Source organism: Bidens hawaiensis, unplaced genomic scaffold, assembly GCF_021521415.1.
Source record: "Bidens hawaiensis isolate Kalapana, Puna unplaced genomic scaffold, B.hawaiensis_p1.1 tig00029335_1, whole genome shotgun sequence".
Classification (NCBI taxonomy): domain Eukaryota; kingdom Viridiplantae; phylum Streptophyta; class Magnoliopsida; order Asterales; family Asteraceae; genus Bidens; species Bidens hawaiensis.
Window position 1 is genome coordinate 56,123 of NW_027494853.1, and position 7,867 is coordinate 63,989.

Here is a 7,867-nt window from a genome sequence, read left to right on the forward strand (position 1 = left end):
AGTGTATTCATAAACAATAAATTATTATCTATTTATTTGAATCAAATTAATAATAAACAAATTTAATAATTTAAATTAATCAACTGTTTTCAAAAAAGTTAACATAATGGGGGCAAAACCAATGTTTTAAAAACCGGTGTTTTATTCATATCGGATTATACTAAAAAATGGTACAACCGGTTGAACCGGTTTATATCGGAAGGTTCAACCGGGTTGTATAGCTTACCCTATAATTTCATATTAATGCTAACTTTAGCTAAAAAATAAAATAAAATAAAAAAATACATGATTCCATATAACTACTATATTAAGATGATAAAGCCAAATTGATATGAACCGAATCATTAATCAAATGATCCAAATGAATTTGAAGAAAACTTGATAGAAATATAAAGAGATACCAGACTAAATCATTTTCTTCCTTCATAATCCTAATTGAAGAGGTAGGTCCCAGCAGAGCCCAGTTGGACCCGCAAGACTCACCTTGAAGAGGGACGTCTGCGCAAGGACCAACTGGTCCCGCAGGACCCACCATGCTCAGAGATGAAGACCTTACGCGCAGTACGCCAGTTGTTCCCGCAGGAAAAGCCTCCCAATGGTGAAGTACCCCGCCTGTTCCCGCAGCTGCGGATACAAGCCATCTGGGAAGGCTACCCGCACTAATAGCAAGGCTACACGCACAAGGCGCTAACTCTCAATAATTCAGTGTCACCTGGAGGAATGAGCAAGGCGGGAATACTCCCGCCCAAATGAGCCAGTCCGTACGCTTCTGGAAGGTCTTTTGTACTATATCTGCCAAGGTATGGACAAAATAGACAAGATCTGACCAAAGCAGCCCATGAACCAATCACAGGGTGACAGCTCACCGACAACAGTACGAGGAGCACGCTCTAGTACAAAATGTCACTATCAGCCGCTGCCTACTCACCAACCCTTGTCGTGGCACGTACATAGCCTGTAGTTGGTGGAAAAGGAATAGTACACAGCCGGCCATACCACTATCAACCGCTGCCTACCCACCAACTACCAGCATGGCACGTGCGTAGCCCACAGTTGGTGGAAAAGGAATATTATACAGCTGGCTGTACCTGCTTGGAAACCTACCTTCGGCTATAAATACTCCAACATCTTGGAACGGTATCATTATCTTGTATCTTATTTTCACTAGTCATTTCTCTTAATATACACTTATATTCAGAGCAATCTAGTCTGATTCTCACGCCGGAGGGTGGTCACAAGGAGGAACCCCCCTTCTCAGTGACGAGCTCACGGTGTCTGTTTTGCAGGTCATCAGAATAACCATCTCTGCCGGACCTAACCCTCGTGGGAAACATTACTTAGCCCCCAGATTATCCGTAATCTGCCCGGGGTCACTTAGTGTTTCTTCATTGGCGCCATCCGTGCATAAAAGCTAGAACTAATTTTCAGTTTTTTCAAAACCTCTGAAAAGATGGTTAACGTTACTCCGGTCCCAAGGCCAGTGAGTGACCAAGAAACCCCGGTAACCACAACCCCAGCTCTTGGGGGAACACCGGCGGTTACACAAATTTTACGAACACTACCCCGGTTACCCAAGCCGGGGCAAGTGCAGTAAACAATCTTTCACTGGGATTCGCCGATGCCCAGTTGGAGAAACAGACAAGGCTCCCCGCCAAACACTCGATCAAGTTAAGACGTGGGCCGAAACACGTCAGAAGGAATTCCAAGCTGAGTTGGATGAACGCTTGCGTTCACTCCAACAGGCTGACGAATTCGGAAGCACTTGACAACAGCTCAACATGAGCAGTGAGTGCGAGTACTCGGACGATGATCGAAAGGAATCCGACACCGACGCAAACCCTCGCCATAGGGCGAAAGGGAAGCGTAAGGAAACGGACTTCCAACCAAGAAGGAATTTCGGAGAAACCTTCAAACCAAGGAAGGCGGGGGGAAACCCACGTGACTTCTCCAAAACCTTTAGACCAACTGTTGCAAATGCGGGAACATCCAAGTTTGCAAGGGACATTGCGGAAGCAATCGCCCCGAGAAGTGCCAAACAGATGTCCAACATCGGCACTTATGATGGTATATCTGACCCAGATGATCACTTGAACAGATTCATAGCGGGGGCAACCGTCAGCAACTGGACGGAACCCACGTGGTGTTATATGTTCCAGATGACGCTGGTTGGAGCGGCCAGGGCGTGGTTTGATCGTTTACCGGTTCACCACATCTATGATTGGGCGGACTTTCAACACAAGTTCAGCCAACACTTCAGTCAACAGAGGAAATATACTGAAGAGCAGTGGACGATCCTCAACTGCGTTAGAGAGGAAGATGAATCTTTACTAGACTTCATCACTCGCTTCAACTCCAAAAAGCTGAGTCTGGGCACCATAAGCTAAGATCTTGTTCGCGCCGCTTTTATCCAGGGCGCCGAGTACCCAAAGCTTATCCGCACGTTGACGGGTAAGGACGGCATGCCATCCACATGGGATGCCATCATGACGGCGGCCAAGCGCTTTGCCGAAACGGAGAAGCAACTGGGAAGGGATCTTCCCCAGAACACACACCTCTACACGCAGAGGACTAGAGAAAACAACGTTCGGACCGCCCGGCAAAACAAAAAGAGGAAGCTAGGTATTTGGCAGTCAAGGGTAAACTTTGACACCTCATCCAGCTCTCGCCCTCTTGTAGGCGGAAGGGATAACACGCACCCTTCAACCCGAGAACACAGGTGGACGCCACTCACCAAAAGCGTCACGGATATATTTGCCACCGAAAAACTTGTTGGAATTACGTATGCCCGAGACACATACTTATACTAATGTGGCTAACTGTGTTTGATCCAAGTCGGGTCATACCCAATAACAAGCTAGACAACACCAAATGTATTCTTTAATGATTTGATCATTTAAACGAATACCGAACACTACGTGTTTAGAAAATTGGTTTTCTAAACAAACACACTTGATAATTTAAATAAATTATCTGGATAATTTATTTATATAAATTAATTATTTAATTGGTTAAATAATTAAGATAGCATGCATGATTTATAAAATTATTTTTATAAAGTATAAGATGGAGATGGAGATGTTTTAATTGTTAAAACAAAAACAAAAAAAAAAAAAACAAAACCGGCCACCCATGTGGGGTGGTGGTTTTACCCAATCAAATGCCTTGTCTCCATGTGATGACAAGTTGATTTATCTCCACATCCAAGACATGCAATTGTATCTTTAAATTTTGAATTTTTCAAGTGTTGAATTAAGTTCATACTCTCTCTCTCCCTCTCAAAACTCACGGCCCCTTTTGGGCAGAAAATTGGGAGTCTTTGGGAGCTCATATAGTGTTCATAAATCCTAGCAATTACTTGGTGTTGTCACAAATAGCTTGGGGTATCACACTCTTGAGGTCTTCTTCTTTGGAGGCTTGTCATTCATCCACCATCTCCTTCAACAAATCACGTGTTCTTCTAAAGGTAGAAGAAGGTACAATTTACATTTGTGAGCATCTTGTTCTTGTAATTTTGATCCTTGTTCTTTGGGTTTTAGTTTTAACATAATGGTATGTTCATAACAAGTTTTAAAATCTAAGCTTCCGTTGCGTTTTCATGTTAAATATGGTTAACTTGAACTTTGATAATCTTGTATAAAACCCAACAATGGCATCAAGAGCCGGTTACAAGGACTTATGCTTCTTACATGTTCATAGATTTCGGGTTTTTCATGGGTGAAAAAGGGGTCCGAAATTTTGGTGGTTTTTACCCCTCATGGATTTGTAAGATCTTGACATGCATGGAAAGATCTTAGGAAACCATTATTAACATTTGGATGTTGAAAATAATAAAAAAAAAATAATAAAAAAATTTTGGGCCGTAGCCTCTTGGGGGGGGGGGGGGGGCGATTTTATTTGGTGATTTTGGGCATTGGTTGCTTAGGTTGCATGCTTAGAACATTTGGTATGTTTGGATGTGTCATAACCGAAACCTAGACCTTGGATGTGTTGATTATGTTTATTATTCAATATGGTTGTAATAATTCATAATCTTAGGCTTGTGTAATTTATTTATTCATAAGTTGGTTTGTAATAAATAGATTAGTTGCATTTTCTTTTTTTTAGAAAAATATGTATTAGGATACATTTTGTAAAAATTGAAGATGCAAGAATTGGTGGATTTGGGCCTTGGACCGAAATTTTGGGCTTGTTGGGCCTCACCGGCCCATCATGGGATTCAAGCCCATTAGGCCCATAAATTTCACTCTTGGGCCCAAGAAGACTTTTGGAAGTTTGGAGCCCATTAACAAGCCCAACAAGAACACAACAACTTGGAAAGGATACTTGAAGCATTTGGATGCAAGGTCAAGTGGGAGTCAACATTCCATCCTTGTGTCATGTTTTGTCCCTTAGGTGTGACTTATGACCTATACTTGTTTCGGCTAACAAGTATGGTCAAACTTAGCGGTTCTCGGTTATGACTATATTTTGCATATGTATGCTTGGTTGTTTGTTTTACTTTATGTAATGTGTGGTTGATAGATATTAGGATATCCAAACCGTCACATAGGAACGACAACAAGCATGAAACGGGTTCTAATATATATTTGGTAATATCGCGTCAATTAGTTTAATTAAATGGGTTTATTAAAACTAAGCGATTACTCACATATAATAAAATTGGTTTTATTATAACTTGAACCTTGAAAATTGGTTTTCAAAATCGCCATATTACTAAATGCATGTTAGGATATGGCATAATGTTTTTCAAACTAGAATATTGGAAAACTTAAAAATCCCTTTTTCATAATTACCAAGGAAACAAGTCTAACACCATCCTTTTGTATGACACTTAACGTATTAGGGAACTTTAAATGGGATAAAGGTCACCTAACCATTTTGAGCAAACTAATATACTTAGGGTAATATTAACATATTTGTGGGATAAAGGTCACCTAACCACTTGTATGTTAATCTTACATGTTTATACAAGTAGGACGACTTGAATTGGAAACCATGTGATAAAGGTCACCTAAGCATGGGGTCCAATGGTGTTGATGGGATAAACATGCCAACACGAAATAAGGATTTCGAATGGTCCCATACCTCTAGAAGTTGCAAAGGGTTGCAATTGTCAAGATTGACTACCTTGTTAAATCAAATAACGGGATAAAGGTCACCTAACCGAAATTTGATTTATCGTTGGATTCTAGAATTTAATTATTATTTTAAAATTTGGAATAAAAGGGTATTAATAATTAAATTGTTTATAATACTAAAATAAAACTTTGTTAAATTTTGTAGATGGCCGCTAACAATGCTAACACCTCTACCCATAACACCCGTAACCTATCCTTAAGAACCATCCTTGAAAAGGATCGTCTAAACCATAATAACTTTATGGATTGGTATCGCAACTTGAGAATAGTTCTCAAACAAGAAGAGATATCATATGTCTTAGACGATCCCATTCCCGACGAGCCTAACGTGGAAGATGAGGAGGCTTATAACGATTGGGTCAACTACACCAAAGATTCGGTGCAAGCCTCTTGCCTCATGTTAGCGACTATGATTCCCGAAATCCAAAAGGATTTCGAGCATCATGGGGCATACGACATGATAACTCAATTGAAGGAAATGTTCCTTCAACAAGCTAGAGCCGAACGTTTCGAAACGGTTCGAGCGTTTCATGCATGTCGTATGGAGGAAACCCAAAGCGTCTCATCTTATGTCCTAAAGATGAAAAGCTACATCGAAAAGCTTCGTAGGTTGAATTGTCCCGTGTCTAATGAGTTGGCTACGGATTTGATCCTCAACTCTTTGACCAAAAGGTTTGAAACCTTTGTCATGAATTATAACATGAATGGATGGGACAAAAGCATTGGTGAGCTTCACGCAATGCTAAGAACGGCCGAAGCGGGAATGGGTAAAAAGGTTTTACCCGTTCTAACAATCGATGAAGGGAAAAGGGGACATAACTCCAAACCCAAAGCAAGTTTTGCTAAGGGCAAGGGCCACGTCCAAGGAAAGGGAAAGAGGAAAGCCATCACGCCCTACAAACCGAAGGAAAAGAAGCAAAAGGTTGCGACGCAAGATCCATGCTTTGAGTGTGGAGAGATAGGTCATTGGAAAAGGAATTGTCCGACCTATCTCAATGCATTAAAAGATAAGAGGGATGCGGGGCATACCTCAGGTATTATCTTTACTATATATGTTGAACTGAATGTTATTTCTTCAAATACATGGGTACTTGATACCGGATGTGGAACTCACATTTGCAATTTGTTGCAGGGGTTCAAAAGAAGTAAACAACTCAACAAAGGGGACATTAGTCTCTTTATGGGCAATGGAGCAAAAGTTGAAGTCCAAGCTCAAGGAGACTACATGTTAAAGCTTCCAAGTGGTTTGGAAGTAATTTTGAAGAATGTTTTGTATGCTCCTAAGTTAAGGAGAAACATTATTTCCGTGTCCCTTTTAAAACAATGTGGCTTTGATTTTAAATTTATGGATTATGATATTCATGTTTTGATGAATGGCATATTTTATTTTAAAGCTATACCCATGAATGGTATATATGAAATAGATCAAAGTGGTATGTCACATAGTAGTTCAATGTACAATGTCAACACCAAGAAACTCAAGAAGGACTTGGGTGATCCCTATCTTTGGCATTGTCGCCTTGGACATATAAGCAAGAATCGCATGCAAACTCTTCGCAAGAGTGGTATTCTAGAAACAAATGAGTATGATTCATTTGATGTATGTGAATCTTGTTTACAAGGCAAAATGACAAAGCAACCCTTTAATAAAACTTTTGAAAGGTCAAAAGAATTATTGGGTATCATACATTCGGATGTATGTGGTCCTTTTAGACCAATGACTAGGAATGGTGAAAGATACTTCATTACCTTTATTGACGATTATAGTCGATATGGTTATGTGTACTTAATGAAACACAAAGATGAAGCTTTTGAAATGTTCAAAGACTTCAAAGCTGAAGTAGAAAGACAACTCAAGACCACAATCAAAGTACTTCGTAGTGACAGAGGAGGTGAATACCTAAGTGATGTTTTTCAAGATCATCTTAAGAGTTGTGGAATTATTTCACAACTTACTCCACCTGGAACACCACAACATAATGGTGTGTCTGAAAGGAGAAATCGTACCCTATTAGATATGGTTCGATCGATGATGGCTAGAAGCAGTTTACCTCTATCATTTTGGGGCTATGCTTTACTTTCCGCTGTTCGCATATTGAATATGGCTCCAACCAAGAAAGTGGAGAAGACACCTTTTGAAATATGGCATGGAAAGGCTCCATCGCTATCATTCTTAAGAGTTTGGGGTTGTGAAACTTATGTAAAGCAATACACCCCAAACAAATTAGAAGTCCGATCCACTAAATGTATCTTTATAGGTTATCCTAAAGATGATATAGGATATTACTTTTACGACCCTAGTGAGCAAAATGTTATTATTGCTCGAAAGGGTAAGTTCTTGGAAACTAAGTTCCTTGAGGAAGGAACTAATAGTAGAACAGTGAAATTTGATGAGGATCAAGAATCACAAGATGATACACAATTGGTTGATACTAGCACTCAACAAGAGGTTGTTGAAAGTGATCAAGTGGTTGATCAAAACACACAAAACGTTCGCAGATCTGGTAGAGTTAGCAATCCACCTGAAAGATATGGATTTTTTGTAGAAGGTTGCTACGTGGTAGATTCTGATGAACCAACCACATACCGTGATGCAATGTCCAAGAATGATTGTGACAAATGGCTTGAAGCCATGAACGTTGAGATGCAATCCATGTATGACAACCAAGTTTGGGAATTGGTTGAACTACCACTCAACTCCAAAGCTGTTGGAAGTAAGTGGGTTTTCA